Below are 24143 nucleotides of genomic sequence, written 5' to 3'. Positions count from 1 at the left end.
GAAGAGGGGAGATATTATAAAACCTTATAAGTCGAAAAGTTAGAACCAAGGATAACAGTCTCAAAATTTTGAACCCATCCAGGTGACCGAACCCCTCTATGGCTCATAAGGCCTTCTAAGGCTCATAAGGTTGGGTCGTAGAGCGACCCTTCGAGAAGAAAAATTAGAGTACCCCCTCAGGAGAGGTTCTACAACCTTCCAAGATGAGTAATCCTCAAGAAGATGGGTCATAGAAATCCCTCTAAAGCGAAGTTCAGAAGCCAAGTTTCAAGGACTTCTCAGGGATATGTATACGAACTTGCAGAATGGGTCATTTCTTTGAGGACGGGTCGTATACACGAGCCATTCATAAACTTCAGTGACTATGTTTTGGGTTCTTTTCTCAAGCCTGCAAGATGGGTCATTTGCATGACTAGTCATTATGACGCCCACCTGTAGAAGGGTCCCACAGGTCTAATTTTCTAAATAAATAAAGGGCAACTATGTCTTTTTCAAAGTTTAGTTAAATGAACCTATACACTTTTATGGCCAATTTCAATACTTGGAAATACTCTTCTTCTCAAGACTCCCTCCCATTCAATTCATTCTCTCAAAACATCTAAGGTAAAGAATCACAAGGTCCTTCAAGGTTTCTCTCCAAATTCAAGCTAGGGTTTCCAATTTCTTCAAGGTTCTTCAATTCCTAGTGAATTCAAGCAAGGTATGTCGGTTTTCATCCATGGTTCTTCCACCCATAGAGCCCAAATATTTTCTCAACTTGATATTTCTAATTCTAAATGGTGAATTCTTATGGGCTTTTACATGATTATTCCAAATGCATATATTATGATATGTTTGAAGTTTATTTACTTAAATTAATGTATATTTACTCTACATTTCATTAAATGGATGATTTTATTAGGTGTCTTATATAAGGGCTTTAAAGGTAGTTTTGAAGTGTAAATGGTGGGCTGTTTTAATATATTTTATATGATGTATTTTGACCACTCTCATGCGTTAAATGTATTTGAAAGTTATACGAAATGAACCCGCCTAGTATTCTTATATTGAAATGAAATTGAATTAAAAGTTTTGACTCCAAATGAATGTTTATGAAGCAAATGCCTATGTTTAAGGGAGTCTTGTAAAATAATTGAATGATGATGAAAGGGCCTTTAGCCAAACAAAGGATTCAATGTGAAAGGACAATTCTCACATATTTGAATCAAATAAAATATGTTAATGAGCTATTCCGCCAATGATTATTTGATATCTAAAGTTATACAATGCTTATGTTATTATGATATCTAAATGTTATTCCATGGGTTTGACCAAGCACCGAGTGTAGCATGTAGATGGGGACTCGACCTAAGGGGTCCTTAAGTAAAGTCTCATGTTGCATTAACTATGCACCAACATAGGATCCCTTGTAGGCTAATTAGGCTAGTGGATCCACAATTATACCTTAAAGTCAAAGTTAAAGCAATGATTAAAGTTGAGAGAGTTGTACCCGGCAAGTGACCTCCCCCTACCAACATAGGGGTTTTTGTTGGATTCTATGTAATAGCTCTTATGCTCTTCATTTCATAGCACACTCACATACTTAGTATATTCAAAGTACTAACACATACTTTTTCCTACATGTTATTAACATGTAGGGACCGGCGTCCCTCCACACCCTCCTCCTCATGGCTAAGTTGAGCATTTAAGGCTACCACTTTGGTGAGTTCCCATGTTCTGAGAAAGACACTACTATGTTACCTAGATCATTTTATGTTTAGACATTTAAATTAAGTTTGGTGTTTTAACTTAATATTGAGGGTGAGCTAGAGACATGTCTTAGCCCCGGCCAAGTCTTAATATAGAAGATATTGTTGGACATATAAATGGATGTTATTTTGTCTTTGACTCTTATTAATGTGAAGTCCCTATATCCCTTATGTTTTCTGCTTGAGTTTTTAGCCCTTACCCATGAAATGCTTAATGAATGCTAAGAGGCTTGGATTAGGTACCTCAGGGTGTCTCATTCGCCATATCACATCTAGGCATTAGGCTTGGGTCATGAAATGCTTTAAATATGAAATCCTTAATCTCAAGATAAAATATGATTTTAAAATTTATTTCATTAATAAGAATGCATATGAAATTATGAGAACAACAGAAACATATGATTTGGGATGATTGAATCATGAAGGAACCAAATACTTCAACTAGGCACGGAAGAAAAGAGATGAGGATACCAGGACATCATATCGGCTTCGGCTTCCCATGCAGTACCCTCAACCTCTTGATTCCTCCATAACACTTTAACTGAAGTTATTTCCTTATTCCTCAAATTCCTAACTTGTCGGTCGAAGATGTCAATCAGAACCTCCTCATTTGAAAGACTCTACTTTACCTCAATTCTTTCCAATGACACAATGTAACCATGATCATCAACAAACTTCCTCAACAAAGACACATGAAACACCGGATGCGCTGATGCCAAATTAGAAAGCAAATCGAACTCATAAGCGACCTTACCCATCCGCCTCAAAATCTTATATGAACCAACATAGAGGGAACAGACTTAGCTTTCCTTTATTACCAAAATATATCACACAATTCATGGGTAAGATTTTTTAGTAAACCCAATCATTTACATCAAATTGAAGATCTGTTCTTCTCATATCAGAATAGGACATTTGTCGGCTTTGGGTTGTTCTCAATATTTCTCTAATGAGTCTGACTTTCTCAATAGCCTCAAATACAAACTTGGGTCCTATCAAAGCAACCCCACCTACCTCAAACAAACCAATAGGAGATGCACTGCCTACCATACAAGGCCTCAAATTGAGCCATCTTAATGCTAGAGTGATAACTATTATTATAAGTAAATTCTATCAATGGAAAATGATCATCCCAATTTTCTCTAAAATAGATAACACATGCTCTCATGATATCCTCTATTGTATGAATGGTACGCTCCACCTAACCATCTATCTATGGGTGAAAGTTGTACTAAGCTTCCCCTATGTACTAAGACCCTTTTTGAAAGATATCCAAAATTATGATGTAAATTGAGTACCTCAGTATAAAATGATAGACAATGGAACACCATAAAATTTAACCAACTCTCGAATATACAATCTAGCATAATCCTCAACTGTATATGAAGTCTTAACAAGAAAAAATGAGTTGACTTATTTATTTGGTCAACAATCACTAATGAAGTCCATATTCAAGGATTCCCATTTCAAAGTAGGAATCTCAATATCTTGAGCCAAATATTCGAGTTTTTGATGCTCAACTTTCACTTGGTGATAGCTGGGAAACTTAGCCATAAATTTTGTAATATTCTTTTTCATGTCATTCCACTTATATAGTTCCCTCAAATCTCGATACATCTTTGTGGAACCCGAATGAATAAAATACCATGAGCTATTTGCTTTAGCTAATATCATATTTTTAAGTCATCAACATTCATAACACATAGTCGGCCTTAACATCTCAAAATACCATCTCTCCCTTAGGAGAAAGCCTTAATAGTTTTTCCAGCAACCTCCTTTTCAATTCAACCAAAGTGGGATCACTATATTATTTTTCCTTAACATCCACTGCAAGAGATGATTTTGAACCATTTTGCACAATAACACCACCATCCTCGAAATTAACCATTCTGACTCCCAAACGAGCTAATCTATTCAAATCACAAACTAGCCCTTTCTTCTCATCCTCAATATAGGTAATATTGTTCATGGAAAATCTACTAAGAGCTTAGACAACAACATTTTCCTTTCCCGGATGATAGAGCACACTCATATCCTAATCCTTCAACATCTCAAGGCATTATCTTTGTCAAAGGTTTAAGACCTTTTGACTTAACACATATTGCAAACTCTTATGATCAGTACAAATAACCACATGGACACCACAGATATAGTGTCTCCTTAATTTCAAAGAAAATACCATCTCCGCTAACTCTAACTCATGAGTTAGGTAATTCTTCTCATGAAACTTGAGTTTTATTATAGCTTAAGCTATCACTTTACCATTTTGCATTAGAAAACAACCAAGACCATCTCAAGAAACATTACAATATATGACAAACCTATTTGAACCTTCTGGTAAAGTTAACACTGGATTGGAGGTAAGCCTATCCTTCAACTATTGGAATTTATCCGTACATGCCTCGGACCATTAAAACTTCACCTTCATTTGATTAAAAGTGGGTTAAGGGCAATGCAATGGAGAATAAACCTTCCGCAAACTATCTATATAACTGTCTAAGTCCAAGAAACTTTGAATATCAGAAGGATTCAATAGTCTAGGCGAATTCTTAACCGCCTCAGTCTCCTTTGGATCTACTATAATTCCTTTACTGAAAACGATGTAGCCAAGGAAAGAAACTGACCTTAGCTGAAATTCAAATTTACTAAACTTTGCATACAATTGGCGGTCCTTGATAATTTTCAATACAATCCTCAAATGATCGGCATGCCCTTCCTAACTTCGAGAGTAGATTAAAATATTATTAATGAACACAATTACAAACATATACAAGTATTGATTGAACACCATATTCATCAAATCCATAAAAGTTGTAGGGGTTTTTGTTAGACCGTATGACATAACCAAAAATTCAAAGTGACCATACCGAGTTCTACAAGTTATCTTCGGAAGGTCACATTCCATTACATAGAGTTTATGATAACCCGATCGAATATCGATCTTTGAAAAGTAGCTATCTCCTTGAAGTTGATCGAACAAGCTATCAATCTTTGAAATGGAGTACTTATTTTTAATCATGACCTTGTTCAATTACCTATAATCAATTCATATACGAAGATAACTATCCTTCTTTCTAACGAAGAGAACCGGAGCACCCCATGGAGATATACTCAGTCTAATGAAACCTTTATCTAGCAAATCCTTCAACTGATCCTTGAACTCTTTCATTTTTGCCGGGGTCATTCGATAAAGAAGAATAGAGATAAGCTGAATATTAGAGAGAAGATCGATACCAAAGTCTATTTTCTTTTCGAGAGGAATGCCTACATGATCATCGGGAAACACTTTAATAAATTCATTAACAACCAAAAATGACTTAAGAGTAGGGGTTTTATAGTTAAAATCTCTAACCCAAATTAAATAGTAGATGTAATCTTTGGAAATCAATTTTCGAGCTTTAAGGCATGAGATGAATCAACTCATGAATACGGAATTACTACCTTTCTATTTTAGGACTGGCTTATTGGGGAACTGAATCTTAACCACACGGGTTCTACAACATTTGGAGATATCAAATGCATGAAGCTAATCCATACCGAGAATAACATAAAAATCGGTCATATCAAGCTCTACTAGATTAACAGAGGTGACTTATTGAAAATTTTAAACTAGACAATTTTCTATAGACTCTTTTAGCCATAACTAAATCGCCAATATGAGTATAAACCAAAAATGCTCTAGCAAGATCTTGGGACTAAGAATGATTCTCACAGCAAGATAATGAGTAACAAATGATCGAGTAGCACCCGAATCCAATAAAGTATAAATAGACTTTGAACATACTCGTGACCACATCGGGAGACTCATCAACTTTCCGCCTAGCCTGAAGAGCATAGAACCTTTTTTGATGTGGTCCACCACCTTGTGGAACTTGTCCACCTTGAGTAGTTTGACCTTGAGGACGTCTTTCTCTCCATTTATTAGAACAATAAGAGATCTTGTGCCCTATCTTGCCTCATCCAAAACATGAACCTATGCCAACCAAATATTTACCTCCTTGATTTCTCCCTCACTTGGTACACTTAGGAAGAGTAGAGCCACTATACCCATCTTGTGCCTTATTTTTTGAGACCCTATTCTTTTAAAACCTTTGCCTTGAAGCTTGTGAATAACCTTAGCCTTAAAACTTTTGGCCTTATTATAATTTATCATTTCCACCATTGAATTTGTTGTGAGAAAACCCACCTTCAAAAAGATCCCTCTAAAACTCCCTTACATTCCTTTCATTAAGCTTCTCTCCTTTAATTTTCTCGGCTTATGTCATGAGCCTAGAGATATCAATCTCCTTGATGATCACAGCAGTTCAGCATTATTTTATAACCAAGTCTGGCACTCCCAAAATAAACTTTCTCATTTAGGTACGAGAGTCGCCTACCAAGGTTGGAGCATACTTAGACATTCTTGTCAACTTGAGGGCATACTCTCTCACACTCATGTTCCCTTGCTTGAGGGTGATAAATTCCAATACCTTCACCTCTTTAACTCAAGCGGGAATAATAGATCAAGAAATGAAACCTTGATATTTTCAAAACTTTTGGGACTTCAACCATTTTGACTTTCCATTGGTTGTACCAAACTTGAGCAACACTCTTAAGTTGGTAGGCCTCCATCTCCGCCTTATCCTCCAAAGACACTCTCATAATATAAATGATCGTGTACAACTCATCAATAAATTCTTAGGGATCCTTATTAACCTTGGATCCATAAAACTTGGAAGGGCTCATTATTGTGAAGTATCTAACCCTTGAAGCTGGTGTAATCAAAATTTAAGGAGCATCTACCCCTCAATTTACTTGAGTAGTAATATCTTGGGCTAACATATGAAAAGCGGCTCCAAACTCCACATAAGTCAATTGATTATTCAAAGCATCATTAGGAGATTGTTGCTTCTTTCCCTAAGCATTCCTTCATACAGGGTATCTTCGTAGAGTCATGATTCTAAAATCACAAAGAGAAAGCATTAGAGAAGGAAACCTTAGAGTTCAACTATATAGCACGATGAGATCATGAAATAAGTGAAGTATTTCCTAAGATTCCTTATAGCCTTCTATTCATATATTTGTCTTAATTCATACTGATGAACAAGACTGTACTCGATGCGGCATGTTATACTCCTTAGGACACTTGAACCTATGCTCTGATACTAGAGCTAGACATAACACGGCGATTAGATTCTTGAAGGAATCTAACTAAGAATCTTAGCATAGTATTCATGAGAAAACATATGTTAAATAAATAATAAAGCTAAATGAATATACGGATGCACTATCTCAAATAAAACATAAGTTTCAAAAATGCAGAATAGAGACAACTTCGACTCTAAATGAACATCTAGCATGTCTATACTAGTCTAGATAAGGAAAGTCGCAAACTCATAAGAAATAACATGTGTCATCCTCAAAACATGAGGACTCGCTAATAGTACAAAATTTCTAACTCTAGCTATGAGCAGGAGGAGGAGAAACATGATCGTCGGATGCTACATTATGATATAATGTTGGAAAAAAATATGTGTTAGTACATGGAATGCACTAAGTATGTGAGAAGATACATGAATATTAAAATATGAGTAAAGTCATGAGAACATTAAAATATTTATCTCATTGGTGAATGCATCAAAAATATCATAGTCATCGTAAGAACTTCACATATGTGGGAGATAATTGTAACCAACATTAAGACCATGCATCTATTATAGGGAATTCGATGATCCCCACATCGAGAAGGTGGAAGGCTACTTGCCAAGGTAGGCTCCTTCCAATTATTATTATTATGTGCTATATGTGGATCCACTAGCTAAGCCATATTATCAAACCTACAGTGAAAATATAGTTTAAGAGATAAGAGGTTGCTACTAGGGCTTAGGTCGAGCCCCCACCTCAAAGTCCACTCGGTCATAAGTAAATCATCCCATGGAATATATATCATAACATAATCATAAATCAGACTTTTCATAGTCATAGGCTTTTCATAATAATAATTCATAGAAACTTGTTTATAGGAATATCTCATTATCATGTAATTCATGTAATGTGGGAGTAGTCCTTCCTTCATTAAAAATTATTTTTTATAAAATAATCATTAGAGTCTAAAGTCATCATCTTCATCAAGGATATTTTCACTCTTTCATTAGAGTCTTGAGTCACCTTCAAGGATATCAAGTTAATATTTCTCATAAACTTGCTTAAAACATCATTAAAGCAGTACTCATAAACTTCTTTGCATAAAATATCTTTAATCTCATTCATAATGATTTTCATCAGAATAACTTTGAAAATCATGATCATATCTCATAAATCATACATGAAACTAGTATATAGCATGGGCAATTGAAATTCATCTTGAAATCATGCATTATGATATTAATTAAGCATAATTAGGCTAAAAGCATAGATACATATCATAATTGAGAAGACCCAATGCAAATCATAAAATTAGGGCTTTTAATTGAAGAAATCATAATATAAATTGAAAAGAAAGCTTTGGGATTCCATGGTGAAAGGAACACATGGATGAAGTTCCACTTACCTTGACCTTGATTAGACCTAAGTGAAAAATAATGGAATCTTGACCTTGAAGAAATACCTTAAATTATTTGAGGAGAAAGAAGACCATTGAGAGAAACTTGAGAGAGAGGTTTTTTGACTTATGAAATTATGGAGAAAATGAGAGGGTTAGAAGATACAAGGGTAGTTATTAGGTATAAATCTAGTACAAAAAACCATCCACATTCAATAATGAAATATTGGGAAAAGATCAAAATAACCTTAACTTAAAACTGGAGAAGTGATTACACGGGAGACCCACCACAATCCGTGAATGTCACCATGGCCCGTGGTGGTGATTTTTTCCCATTCCTTGATCTTAGGGAAAAAGAAAGTTTTGGAAGACTTCCTTCACAGAGACAATGACGGTCCGTGAAGGTAACCATGGCCCATAATGGGGTTCATGGTGAGGAATCTAACTGGGAGGTCTGCAAGGGTGTAAATTACGTGACCCACAATGGTCTGTGAAGTATAATATGACCCATGGTGGTTAGGATGTGGTCCCTGCCTTTGTAATAATTATGTGAGTCTCAAAAAAGGGTTCACCACATAGGGTACCACGGCTTGTGGTGCTCACCATGGCTGGTGGTCCCTGTTGTGGGCTCTTCCCTACAAGTTTTGAGTTTCTGAATCCTCTACCATAGTGGCATACCAAGAATAATGGTAATGAATACGAATCGTGATGGACTTTGTGGTCATCACCTTGTGCCAAAAGCTGATATTTTGCTGAGATTCATGTTTTAATCCTTGTTTTTGGTCATTTTAACTTTTGTAGTCTTACATGATACCTAAGTATCAGTGATACAATCTACATGGTACAATAACTGATCGGTGGTTAGAAGATCCTAACACAGCAGGAATTTAATATTATAGTGTGGAAGCGATAGGAACTTTATAATTTTGTATTGGCATTCTGCCAATCCAACGCATGTCTCGAAGTAGAAGCTGATGAGAAAATACAATTATAGAAATTAATGCTCTATTTTGAAATATTCATGGTCCTAATGGGAATTTGTGCAATTATGTATCTTTACCATATTCTTAATTAGGGATAGAGTAGAGAAAACTTTTATGTAGAGAGAGGCCTTTTTTATGAAAATATCTTCATAAAGAGTAGTGAAGAGCTTCTTAGCTTGTAGAGGAAGAAACCTCAAATTTGTAACACTCATAGCTTGGATGCCAAATTTTTGTAATCAAATTAATTTAATATGGATATTTCTTATGTGGGTATTGTCTCTATTTCTTCTTTTATTAGCGGCTAAATTCATAGGTAGGGGTGTGTACACTAGATGGGGGTGTAAAATGTCAAATGCATTTTGATTAATCGGCTCTAAAATTAATTGTATGGCATGGATATATTATACTCTTGAAGTTTTAATCTAAAAAACTAGTGGTTGCAAACATTGATTAAGCTCTCTAACTCATTACGGCATGAAAAAGAAAAATGGAGTTGGGTAAGACTTAATAGTGAGGACTTATTGAAATTTCTCTATGGGCTTGAGATAGGGATGGAATAATCTGACTAATTTCTCATATAATAATTCGAGATAGGGATAGTCTATCTACTCACAAAATGGTGGGTGTTTATTTTTTTGTAAAGCTCTTGGAGTGTGAGAGAATCCAAGAGAAATATATTTTATAGTTGGAGAGAATGTCAAGTCATAGCCTAGTCTACATGCTTCCATGTATCAATATCTTTTATTATGATTTAATCTCTTCCTATTCGATTTGAAACCCCTATCATTATGCACACACTACTAGTCCTTTCAAATCTAGTTAGATTGATTCGTGATAATTTTCTATTTTATTATATGATACCAACAAATATTTTTGTTAGTTAAACCTCCCCCCCCCATACACACACACATATTTATATGTATACTTGCTTGTTGAGAACTACAAATTCTAATTTATTTGTAATCCCATCTTTTCGTCCTTGTGGTATGACCCTGACATAGTTGAATGTCCATCAGAAATGACACCATTTTCCGTGAATGATTAATTATTGTCATTGATTAATATTTAGATTTAAACTTGTGTGCAATATTTGTTCTTGTTACTTGGTGTTTTATTTTGTTTCTTGCCAAAAAAACAAGGCAAGATAGACTAAGCGGGGGATGAAGAAATCATTGGTGATGCAGGTTATTCAAATGAAATTGATGCGGATAAGGCACCCATAGAAATCGTAGAATCTTATGCTTCACCTTCTACTGATGAAGGGACTATTCGGAAGCCAAACGGTTGAGGAGGCAAACTAAAACTTGAAGAATTTTGTGGATGATTGTATTCCTTTCAAGATCAAGAATATCATTCAAGAGTTCATTCGACTGTGATTATTTTCTTTCTTGATCATTGAACAAGCAACATTCCTTGTAGATTTTCCCCAAGGGTTAATTACGACTTAGGTGAGTTAAATAAGTCTTTCCTTGAAGGATGTTTTCCACTCTCACGGATGTTGAAATTGAGGGATGAGATAAATAACTTTAAGCAATTGCCCAAAGAAGCTATACATGAGGTATGGTTTAGGTTCAAGAAGAAAGTGGCAAAATGTCTAAACCATGAGTTGTCCAACAAAGAACTACTCCAAATTTTCTACCGCTCAGTAGATTAGGTGAATCAAGTGGTGGTGAATAACTTAGAGGAAGGTTCACTCATGAATCTCACATGCCTTTTGTGTCACTTCTCTTAACATAATAGCCAAGATTAATATGGAATAGCACACTTGAGATAGGGTAAAGTCTAATGGTAGAGCGATATGTACATTAAAAGTGACCAATGAAATGAGAAGGAAAGAAGAGGAGCACAATGAAGAAATGCAAATAAGGTAATAGGTGTTGACCTCCTAGCCAAGTATACGTTGGGTGTCAAAACAAAAAGTCTAAATGCCATTGAGGCACATAATTCATCCTTGCTTGACTAGGATGCAACTTATGCATCCTTTGATAAAGGAGTTATGTATTTGGTGAATGAAGGGATGGGTTCTCACTTGGGGTATCGACCGACCAATCAAGGTCCTTGGTAGCCTCTAGAGGAGAACCAAGGTTGAATATATCGAGACGGTCAATGAAAAGACCATGAGAGACAATAACATTATCAAGTTAGAGATAGAAAAGTCTATAAAAACAACTATGAAAGTTGAAATACATATGTACCTCCCAAAATATCTGATGCTCCCTAAGGACAAGAAAGTGTGAGTGACCTAGTTCGTTAAAAGATTAAGGAGATACTAAATCGCATCCTTAAAAGGGTCCAGTCTCAAATAATGGAGTCAAGGAGCTCAAAATCAGTGTATCTAATTTGACAAAAACCATTAGCTCCCACTTCGCTTTAATCAAACACTTGGAAACTCAAATGAATAACTTTTTAGCTTTGATGAATCCAAGAGCCAAGGGAACACTCCCAAGTGAGACTCTCCTAAACCTTAAAAATAATGGTTATTGTATAGCAATAGTCACAAAGAGTGGTAAGGTACTTAAAGATGCCAAGGTTGCACCAATAAAATTTTATAGTAAGTGTAATGATGGGTAAATCCTAGTGGAACCATCTGCATTGTGTTTGATGAGGAAGTGTCCAAGCTAGACAGTGTTAGTGTTGGTCAAAGATAGTGGGCTGATCCTCCTAAAATGTTAATTGATGATGAGGAAGAAACATTAGGTAAATTTTCTAAGGTGATGAGCCTAAGTGTCCCCCCCCCCTTTATCCACAAAGGGGATAAAGAAGAATGAAAATGAGAACTTCCAAAAATTTGTAGATCAGTTGAGTAAGTTATCTGTGAACATTCTCTTAATTGATGCCTTATTGCAAATACTGGGGCATTCAAGTTTACGAAAGAGTTACTACAAAAGAAAAGAGTAATTTGTGTGGGATCGATTGACGTATCTCACTCATATAATATTGTAATGGCTTGTGTAATAGCCACAAAGAAAGAAGATTCAGGAGCTTTCACCATTCCATTTACAATTGAGGTGCAGAAATTTGATAAAGCTTCATATGATTTATGGAAAGCATCAATTTGATGCACCTTATGATTTTCAAGAAGTTGGGTCATGGGAATCCCAAACCTACTCCAATGAGGATATTAATGGTGTCTCTCTCTATCAAGAAACCGGTTGGTACAATATTTGATGTACTTTTCAAAGTAGACAAGTTCATTTTGTAAGTAGACTTTGTGGTGCTAGATTGTGATGTACACCTAGATGTGCCTATAATTTTAGGCTGAAAATTTCTTGCTAAAGGCTGAGCACTTGTTGATGTAGAGCTGGGAGAGCTCAATTTTAGAGTTGGTCAAAAATCAATCAAGTTTAAAGTGTCAAACCTATGAAACCTCCAGATGAGTAAAGAGTGGTATCAATGAAGGAATCAGTGGATGAGAAGGTAAAAGTTCCATGAGAAGAAAAAGTGTCATCCGACATTGGTTAATTTTAAGGTACTTGCATTGTGTTGTGATGCTAAATCAAGCATTTCTTCGAAAGCAACCCAAGTATTTTTATTTCTCTTTACTTTACTTTTTGTGGTTTTTGGCATTTGTTTTAGGAGTGCAAAGGTATGCTAAGTGAAAAAAAAAAATATTGAGCATCTTGACCATCGGCGCCAAATAGGAACAACACCAATCAGGTATTGTACATCTCTAGTCTAACGTAGGTTCCCATCATATAACTAGGAAAAACTTTGGGATCTACGATTGAACGGTGAACAACTGCTAAAATATTTGATAATGCTAGTTGAAGCACTGATGCAAGTCAGTGTATTAGAATTATTATGGGCGTTTTTGTGATGTGATCGACGTCTCACCCTTTGCGATTGGCGTCTATCCAATCTTGGACTTGCAGGTAGGTATGAAGAGATTTTAATTTTGACTCTTAAAGAACTAATATGTCTTATTTTTCTAAAATCAAAAGATCTAAAACCCTTCACCACCTTCCTTAAACACTCCTTCACTTCTCTTAATACATTCCTCCCCTCCAACTACCTTAACACTTCAAACCACATGAACTCTTTCTTTTTCTTTTTAAGCCCTTTTTCTTTCCCTAAACCCATTCCAAACTCTCTCTCTCTTTCATAATTTTGAGACCCTATTTTTGGTGAAGTTCTTGAGTTCAAGGTTGAATAACATTCATTGAAGATCTTTCTTTTCTTTCTTCACATCAACAACTCTGGTATACTGTTCTATTTTCATGATTTTAAGCTTGATATTATTATTGTGGTACGGATTTCAAGTTGTAGTTGAGCTTGGCTTTAAAATCCAATTTTTGAATTCAAAATTTGCCATAGTTAGCTTGAAATATGAGTTTATGGGAGAAGCTTAAATATTTCATTATGTTTCTTCAATGCATGAAATTTCTCTATGATTGAGTGAGTGATGAAATTCATAAGGGAAATATTGTCATTATGTGAATATTTCATTTTTGAAACAAAATTTGTGAATGAGTAGCATTTCTATGTATTGTTGACATGATTTATGCGATTTTTATCTTATGGTGAGGATGAAATTGTGAATGAGTGCTCTTGAAATTGCATGTTTGTATGCTTAATGATTCCCAATGATAGATGGAATAGAGTCCTTATTAAGGGAATTTGTCAAAAGTGGTTAAAAATGGCCTTGTGAACCTTTTGGGAGAGTCAGAGTACCCATTGGAAGTTGATTTAGGAAATGCGGAGCTTAAATTGGAATATTTTTGGTTGTAGTGGTGACTGTGAAGCACCTGCTCTTCACAATGGTTACCTTGCATTTTGCAAGTGCAACGTTGGTCAAGTGAGGAAATTCATGTTCCCTAACTTTCGACTTGTATTTCACTTGCAGCTCGCAGGTCTCCATTGGTGAAATGTTGAAGTAATGTTGGTTCATCCAAATTCCTACAAGTTTTCTAACTTAAGACAATGGTTAGGTTGGCGGTTTACAATATCACATATACGAGCTGCTAGTCCAACGCCGCCTAACAATGAGCTTTAATTTATGTATTTTTGTGTTGTTTTCTTCTTTATCATCCTTGTCTTGCAGACAATGACTTTTGGAAAGGGACACTATAATAAGAAGGATCGCTACACTTCTTCTTCTAAGTTCAAGGGCAAAGGCAACATTAAATACAAAGATAGATCTCCTTGCAATGCAGTTAATAAGGTGGAGCGCATCCGATTTGGAGTTAAGGGTATGAAGGAAAAGTATTCTTTCTATAAAAATAACAACACCTCCACTCTAGGGAAGAATTTTAACATAGCTGGTTTTTAAGAGGCATTCCCTAATATTGTGCATTAGTTCACCACTAGAAATTAGATACCTTTTGCAATTGCTTTGATAGACTTCTTCCCATAGTTAGTCATGAAATTGTATGCCTTATATCGGGCAAAGGATGAGTCGATGGAACTTTGTGAACCAATAGAAAAGTTCCCTAATCTATCGCTAGTTCTTATGAGAGATATGGAGGCTGACATTACTCAGTGGAAATCAACTCCCTCTTTTGATATGAAAAGATAAGGAAAATATTTATGCATGTAGAGAAAATTACCTCCAAGGGAATCCACCTTCAATGGGTCGCCAGTACTATAACTGTGTGCCACAATCATTGGTTATGATGAAAGATTAAATATCCTGCCAAGAATTGATGTTTGAGGTGAAACTCTGGTTGGAATTTATGTGTGCGTGACATATCCCTCCAAAAATGATTAAAAGGTCCATAACAAGGCTACCATACTCATTTCTTGTGTGATTATAGGGTTGCGTATCAAATATGGGGAAATAGTTGCAACGCAAATACAAAGAAAAACAGGATAAAGCCCTTTCCCTGTTCTAATTAGAAAATAATTTTCTTATGCCATGTGAGGCTCTTATCCTTTGATATTACTCGAAAGTTATAAGGGTGATTGATGTTGATTGCAAGAAAGACGCCAATACATAAAATATAAAAACGCATAAAATACATATGTTGAAAGACCCATCTTTTCCTTAGGCTACTTTAGAGACACCAACTCCCACATATTAAGGACATTAGAAACAAGAGAAAAGACTAGTCCAGGAGACTCTTTGTCACAACTATCATCAAACCAACGAGCCTACCACGTATTATTAGAAGTAGCATATTCTAATGAATGACAACTAAAAGAGCTTGCAAAGTCTCTAACCGGCATGCTCATGGCTGCAATAGAAAAAATCACCAGAGGCTTGGCCAATAATGTAAAAAATGTGTGATAACATGTTGGCATGGTAGAAAGGGTTGTAACTAACTATGAAATTGACATAAAAGATCTGAAAGGGAAAATTCCGATAGAAGATACTAATATCGCTATGTTCGCTGATAGAATGAAAGATCTGAAAATATCCTCAGGCCAATAGATACTCTAATGCGAAGCATGGAGATAGATGAAAACGGAGATGATGAAGAAGCATCAGAGATGAAAGAAGCAATGGAGAATTCCAAAACACAACACACTTGAGAAGAAGTGAAACAAGTCTAGCATATTGTTCGAGCAGTGGGATGATAACACAAGTGATGAACTGAAATATGAAGAAGAGTGATCCCTGAAATGTTCTCCCTTTCTAAGTTTATAGCATTGTGGGAAATGCTAACTTTTAATTTGAGGGAAGTTTGAGTCATGTGGGTGTTAAGTTGTTGATTTGTGTGTTAATTTGCTATTTCTTGTGAAAATGTGTGAGTTGATTTGATAATTATTTGAGTATTCCATAACGAATGATAAGCCTTTTCAGGCATGGTTTTGTTAGGTTGATTGTTATTTGAGTTTGTTTTACATTCTCTATTGTTTTACTATTCGTTCTTATGAATGCATGCTTAGTTTCTTTCTGTAGTACTTGTTCTTTTATACCCCGCACTTTTGAATCTTGACATGTGTCCCTAATCGTCTTGAAAGTAGCCATGAGACCCTTACTATCCACACACATCAAACAACTTTAAGGAAAGAAGAATGGGATACCCCATAGTAGAGAAGGTTGGAAATGGAGTCATAAGAATCCAGAAGGAATTGGGGGTCAAGTAATGAGTCGTAGAACTCGATTTACCTACGTAAGCTACTAACTTGGAAGTTTTACATACTTAAGCTATTGGAGTACGTACCAAGCTTGTGTAGCATGGATTACATAGGCTCTTAAAATAAGAAGAGATTACGAACCTAAGAGAGGAAGCAAAAACTAGTTTTCGAACTTATGAAAGTGAAGCAAGTAGGTGACAAGCACGCACCTCAAGCAAGCACCTCAAGCAAGCAGATGACAAGCAAGCAGGTGACTCACCTACCTGCATGGGGTGGGGCCCACACTGCCACGTGGCAGTATGTGGGTGGCCGCATGGGTGATGTTGAGCCCTAGGGGGCTTCCAAGTGTCACCCCTAGGGTATGTCACGTGTCACCCTATAGGGAAGGTTATATATTTTATGACTAGAACTTCATTTTCAGCATTTTTAACTTAGGGAATGAGAGAAAAACGTGAAGAACAAGTGAGGGCAGCCACGGGTTTGAGCAAAACAAAAGGTAAGGCCCAATTTCGTTTCATGAATTAATTATTTAAGGTATGATAAGGTGATATAGCGGTGTTTAATAATGAAAATATCGGATTTGGGGCAGCTAGAAGCCACACAAACAGCCTGAAGTTAATTTTCAGCACGTTTGGAGAGCCGTTTGTTAAGGTATGGTTTGATTCTCTTCTCCCACATTTTTGTGAGGGTTTATACATGCTATGGAGGTGTTATTAACGTAAATTTACGATTCGGAGCAGCACCAAAAAGATACAAACAGTCCGCTAAAGTTTCAGCATGTTAAGAAACTTCCGAGGCAAATTTGGGCGAGTTTTGGCCAATTTCGTATAAGGTAAGGTCTTCCCCTCTAATTTTAATCTTATGATGTTATTATAGGGTGTATTACACACCTTAGGGGCTGCTGGAAGTTGGGGAAAAGGTTTGAAAAGTTCGGCGTTCGAAATAAGCTAAATTGTAGTCGCTATAGTTGAATTGTCGTCGAAATAAAGTATTGCTCTTGTTAGGTGATGCTGTAGGGGTGTGGCTTGTTTTTGCAGGGACTAAATATGTTCTAATGTGGTTTAGGGTGCTGATATTCGAAGCCACATGACCCCTCGTTGCGTATAATGAAAGGTTTTACAAAATAAAGGCTAGACGCCCGGTTGTGAAATCGTATTTGTGAATAGGTCGTTTGGAGTTTTATGTTATATATTGTTGGTGTGAATTGCTGCAGGTTGTTGTTGTTGGTTGGCTGTAGGTCTTAAGAACCTAATTGGAAATTCGGATAGGGCACATTATAGGGGAGGTGCTGCCCAATTTTCGTTAACGCCTTAACAAACTAAAGAACTAGTCGAGGAAACGACTAAGGAAATAGATTCCATTAACACTAAGGTGTAACCTAAGATTCTGGAAAATTAAGAAGAGTTGATATGCATATTACTCTCCTGTTTAATAGGTTCAAAGGACGACGAGGCGAACAGGATAAGGAATAACTCAGACGAGGTACGTGAAGCTTTCTTTTGGCGTGTTTATGAAATAAGTATGTAGAGCTATTCTTCTTTTCATTTGGCATGTCTTAGGTATAAGTTATGAATTCTGTATATACGAAATGTGGGGATAATTCCACTCGTGAAACTCCAAATGTAATTCATAATGGTATTCACTTTGTAATGTTAAGACTCCTGTAATAGTTGAGTTATTGCCTTCCAGGCTACTAGATCATGAATAGTAGTATATGTAAAGCCTATCTGTTCTTTCTTTTGGAAGGTCTTAAGTATAAATGTAATAGCATATGATATGAGGTGGAGGTAGTTCTAATTATAAGCTCAAAATATGATTGTGACTTTTGTTTACTAATTGGTATTAGAATTCTTAAAATAGTTAAACTACCCTCGAGTCTCCTATCTGCTGAATAATACTTGAATGTGTCAGCTCCTATTCCTAAACTCTCTACGAGGACAAATGTATCTACTTCCATAAGTTGTTTAACCTTGTCTCGATACACGTCTACAATTCCTGAAATTCCAGTTGATATGCTCCATAACGATGTTTAGAAGATACTTAAGACGATTACTACTCTGATCTTTAGGTGACGATTCACTTGACTGTTTCATTGAGTCTCAAAAGATGACTTAGTTGCATATAGTTTCTAACTACTCTATTCGAACACCCTGAAACCCATCTTCCTCCGAGTCCCATAAGAGGGCCGGGAATGCGATCGTGCCTAGTTTTACTATTCAATCACCAAGTCTCGAGCTGGCTATATATATATATAAGAAGTATACGAGGATGAAATGTCGTATATGATGAAGTGAAGCATACGATGACGCCGTATATGATGATGCTCGTCACCGTGTCCCGGGACGGATATGTACATATAATGATATAATGGAAAATGTGGATTGAGCCGTATGTTCTTCAGCATTATTTTAAATTACGGATCGGGCCGAACGTTCCTCGGCGTATTTTACTATATGATGATGGTACGCTACAGACGTACACTAGTCTTTCACCGAGTCCCTCACTAAAGGGCCGGACACTTTATGTAGGCATGCATATGAAAGTATAGGGATAAATTTGTGACCCCGAGCCCAAGAGTGAACTGGATATACGGTGATGATATACGAGGTTAGTCGCATACGATGATATGATGCCGTATACGATGACATGATAAAATGATATACATGATGATATAATGACTCATGATTATGATGAAACGATTATGGTACCGAGTTCACTAGAGGGCCAGGTACAGGGTATGATAAGGTATATGACTGCATGTCTGAAGTTGCAGGTACAGTAATCTGTTAACTGTTATACATATCTTTTGTATCCCCATTTCAGTTGTTGTATCAGTTATGATGTTATGCTTTATATACTCAGTACATATGTCGTACTGACCCGCCTTTCTTCGGGGGGCTGCATTTCATCCCCGTAGGTACTGATGTTCGTTCTGGAGATCCGTCAGCTTAGGAGTTCCTCTCAGCTATGTCGGAAGTGCTTCACTATTCTGGAGCCTAGTTTTTGATACTGGTTATTTGATGTACATATTCATTTATTCAGAGGTACGGCGGGGGCCTTGTCCCGCCATATGATGCAGTTATTACTCTAAGAGGTCTGTAGACTTGTGTATGTGGGTTATTTGTAAGTTCGTTCTAGTTTTGCTCATACGACGTATTGCAAATGTTTTCATATTATGGTAGCCTCGTCGGCTTGCGTGCCCTTTCCTATTATGATACAGGTGATAAAGGCTACATGTATATGAAAAAGTTTTCGACCCATTGGGGTCTATGTATAGTATCACATCACACACGGTTCAACTTAAGTATAACTAGTAGATACGTATAAGAGGGTTCAAGTCAGACCCCAGTCGCGGCCTATAGGGTTGGGTCGTGATAGAGGTGATATCAGAGCAGTTCTTCCTTGGAGTGTCTACAGACCGTGTCTAGTAGAGTCTTGTTTATCGGTGTATTGTGCACCACATCTATAGACAAGAGGCTACAGGATATTTAGGATATTACTTTCTTTCGTATCTAGAATCGTGCTATAGAGCTGAGTCGTAGGAAATGCAATTCCTCATACTAACTCGTGATTTCAGCAGAAAGGCAATATCGATAGAAGAAAGTAACTGACGATATTGGATGTTATGAAGCACTCAGGTAAGCAAAGGCACGAAGGACCTATATCAGGTTAGGTGTTGCAATACAACTGATATATAAAGTTGGAAAATGAAAGGAAAATTATACAAGAAAGTGCAACAGGTGCAGTTCGAAGGGACATACGAGGTAAGTCCATTTTCATACTGCTAATTGTGGGCGCCCTGTGTGGCAGCGATATGAAATGATGTGAATATATATTTATGTGCCCTTTGAGGCATTGTTGGCATTTTCTGCATGCAGGTGTTGGGATAGTAAGAAATACAGAGGAAACTCTGCCCAAACTTTTCTAGAAATAAGAGGAGAATGAGATACAAGGCTGTAGTATGTCTTGAAAGTTTGTTCTCGCAACAATGATGAGATTTGACTAAACAAGTATGGCTGACCTCGAGAAATAAGTTAATTGCTGAGTTAATGGCAATAGAAACTAGGAGGACGATACTGGAATAGTAGAATAATTTAGAAAGGACCTATAAGCCAAAGAAGATGACTCAGAGAGGACTGATAGATCTGGATAAAACGAGATAGTAAAGCATCACCTGAATTGATACATAGGGATAAACTATGACAAGTGATAGTTGAAGGAAGTAACAGTATGGTTAAGACCAGAGTAAGACAAGAGTATAAAGGGAAAAGAAATGTGACGGATATGAAGTGTTAATAAGATAGCTTGTGATACATTAAGGACAAGACTAGCTAAGAAGGCTAAGTAACCCATAGTAAGAATCGTGAAGAAATTCAAGCGGTATTATACTATGGGTCGGAATGCGAACAAGGTACCAGGTGAACATACCCGCACTGATACACCGGATTCCGTCAAAACTCCGAAGTTAAGCGTGCTCGGATGAGAGTAGCACTGGGATGGGTGACCCCCTGGGAATCAAGAAAGGGAACGAAACAAGTATGACAGAAAGAGATTATAAAGGCGTGTTAGTACAACAACACATATAGAACAGAGTAAGCCAAAAGCAGAAAAGATTATGACTGAAATACAACGCACTTCGTGAAAATAGCATAAGAATAGTTGTGCAGCTTACGAACATTGGTATACTAAGAGCAAGGTCAAATGATTACTCGATAAAAGGAAGTCAGTAATACCAATGTGGTTGCCATATTTAGAATCTATTAAAGAAAAGTGTAAGATGGTTCGAGGTAGAACTATGAAGGTCTAATCGGTATTAAGGACAAAAGCCATAGTGGACCCCTGACCTCGACCGAAGGAGGTAAGTTGCTAGTATAGCGACACTAAATTATTTTCTAAATAGCTCGACGTACCTACACACGATTGTGTAAGAATTTCAGTATAATGTGTGGTAATAAAACTGAAAGGAAGATCCGAGTAAAAGAGCAAGATAGCATATCTAAAGTGTTACAAGTTTAATTAAGAAGAGTGGTATAATGGCTTAAACGAAGAGGAGCATCAGAGGCTTGATAGCCTATTATGGGGGATGGGAATCCCGACTCGGGAATAGAAGGCGATTAATGTAGGTTATAGTGCAGGCTGACCTCGTACCTTATGGAAGTATAAGTTCATATGGGTTATGGTAGATAAGCTGACAAAATTAACCCATTTTCTTCCAAGTAGGAAGATTTACTCGGCTAAGGGTTATACGAGATGACATAACAAGGAAACAATAAGATTTCATGGGGTTCCCACATCTATTATCTCGGACGGGGAAGTTCAACGTATGGATAATCGCTGGAGATCATTCCGGTAAGGATTGGGAACACAGGTGAATCTTAGTACAATATTTCACCCTTCGATGAATGGATAGGTCCAGAGGGGATCCAGTAAATTATTGATGAAGTAAAGCTTAGTCCGGGACAAGCTATCAATTAGAAGCCAAGAGTCGGCAGGAAGGGGATATATTATTCCTTCTCAGGTTATATGTAGAATGGATAAAGCTGCCTATGAGTAGGACTCACCGTTTGGTTTGAAGCAATACATTTAGTTTTCACAGATTAATGTTCCGCATGATCATAAACAATGCTCCCAGAATATTTCCCGTAGAGAAGGTCCACGTAATAGGGAGTTATCCTATGAGAGGCAACCTATTTCCATCCGGGATCAACAGATTAAACGGGTTGCGAACTAAGGACATAACTTCCATCAAGGTACTGTGATGGAATAAGAATCGTGAAGCCATAACCAGGAAGTTAAAAAGGACATAAAACACAGGTGTCCGTACCTATTCCCGATGTCTACAGATAACCCCCAGTCCTGTAACTCGTATATTGATTACTTGGATGAAGATGTATGTTATTCTAGTAGAAAGGAATTTCCCTATGATCCGTATACAGTCTTAAGGGAAGTTTTATTTAACATTCGGGGATGAATGTTTTAAAGGGGGGAAGGATGTTATACCCCACACTTTTGAATCTTGACACGTGTCCCTAATCATCTTGAAAGTAGCCATGAGACCCTTACTATCCACACACATCAAACAACTTTAAGGAAAGAAGAATGGGATACCCCATAGTAGAGACGGTTGGAAATGGAGTCATAAGAATCCGAAAGGAATTGGGGGTCAAGTAATGAGTCGTAGAACTCGATTTACCTACGTAAGCTACTAACTTGGAAGTTTTACATACTTAAGCTATTGGAGTACGTACCAAGCTTGTGTAGCATGGATTACATAGGCTCTTAAAATAAGAAGAGATTACGAACCTAAGAGAGGAAGCAAAAACTAGTTTTCGAACTTATGAAAGTGAAGCAACTAGGTGACAAGCAAGCACCTCAAGCAAGCACCTCAAGCAAGCAGGTGAGAAGCAAGCAGGTGACTCACCTACCTGCTTGGGGTGGGGCTCACACTGCCACATGGCAGCATGTGGGTGGCCGCATGGGTGAGGTGGAGCCCTAGGGGCTGCCACATGTCACCCCTAGGTTATGCCACGTGTCACCCTATAGGGAAGGTTATATATTAGTCATTTTATGACTAGAACTTCATTTTCAGTATTTTAACTTAGGGAATGAGAGAAAAACGTGAAGAACAAGTGAGGGCAGCCACGGGTTTGAGTAAAACAAAAGGTAAGGCCCGATTTCATTTTGTGAATTAATTATTTAAGGTATTCTACGGTGATATAGCGGTGTTTAATAATGAAAATTTCGGATTTGGGGGAGCAAGAAGCCACGCAAACAGCCCCTTAGTTTCAGCCGCGTCGAGGAGTTCCGAAGTTAATTTTCACCACGTTTGGAGAGACGTTTGTTAAGGTATGGTTTGATTCTCTTCTCCCACATTTTTGTGAGGGTTTATACATGCTATGGAGGTGTTATTAACATAAAGTTACGATTTGGAGCAGCACCAAAAAGATACAAATAGTCCGCTAAAGTTTCAGCATGTTAAATTGTAGTCGCTATAGTTGAATTGTCATCGAAATAAAGTATTGCTCTTGTGAGGTGATGCTGTAGGGGTGTGACTTCTTGTTTCAGGGCCTAAATATGTTCTAATGTTGGTTAGGGTGCTGATGGTTGAATACACATGACCCCTCGTTGCGTATAATGAAAGGCGTTACAAAATAAAGGCTAGACGCCCTATTGTGAAATCGTATTTGTGAATAGGTCGTTTGGAGTTTTATGTTATACATTGTTGGTGTGAATTTCTGCAGGTTTTTGTTGTTGGTTGGTTGTAGGCCTTTGGGACCTAATTGGAAATTCGTATAGGGCACAAACTAAAGAACTAGTTGAGGAAACGACTAAGGAAATAGATTCCATTAACACTAAGGTGTAACCTAAGATGCTGGAAAATTAAGAAGAGTTGATATGCATATTACTCCCCTTTTTAATAGGTTCAAAGGACGATGAGGCGAACAGGATAAGGAATAACTCAGACGAGGTACGTGAAGCTTTCTTTTGGCGTGTTTATGAAATAAGTATGTAGAGCTATTCTTCTTTTCTTTTGGCATGTCTTAGGTATAAGTTATGAATTCTATGTATACGAAATGTGGGGATAATTCCACTCGTGAAACTCCAAATGTAATTCATAATGGTATTCACTTTGTAATGTTAAGACTCCTATAATAGTTGAGTTATTGCCTTTCCAGGCTACTAGATCATGAATACTAGTATATGTAAAGCCTGTCTGTTCTTTCTTTTGGAAGGTCTTAAGTATAAATGTAATAGCATATGATATGAGGTGGAGGTAGTTCTAATTATAAGCTCCAGGTATGATTGTGACTTTTCTTTATTACTTGGTATTAGAATTTTTAAAATAGTTAAACTACCCTCGAGTCTCCTATC

At 36.9% G+C, this 24143-nt stretch overlaps 1 pseudogene; it reads left to right on the top strand.

Moving 5' to 3' along the window:
- Positions 1-20694: 20694 nt before the first annotated feature.
- Positions 20695-20792, top strand: LOC129871790 (5S ribosomal RNA; annotated as a pseudogene).
- Positions 20793-24143: the final 3351 nt, after the last annotated feature.

This window comes from Solanum dulcamara, chromosome 10 (genome assembly GCF_947179165.1).
Source record: "Solanum dulcamara chromosome 10, daSolDulc1.2, whole genome shotgun sequence".
NCBI lineage: Eukaryota > Viridiplantae > Streptophyta > Magnoliopsida > Solanales > Solanaceae > Solanum > Solanum dulcamara.
Note: the sequence above shows the minus strand (reverse complement) of the source record. Positions and strands in the feature narration are given on the sequence as shown.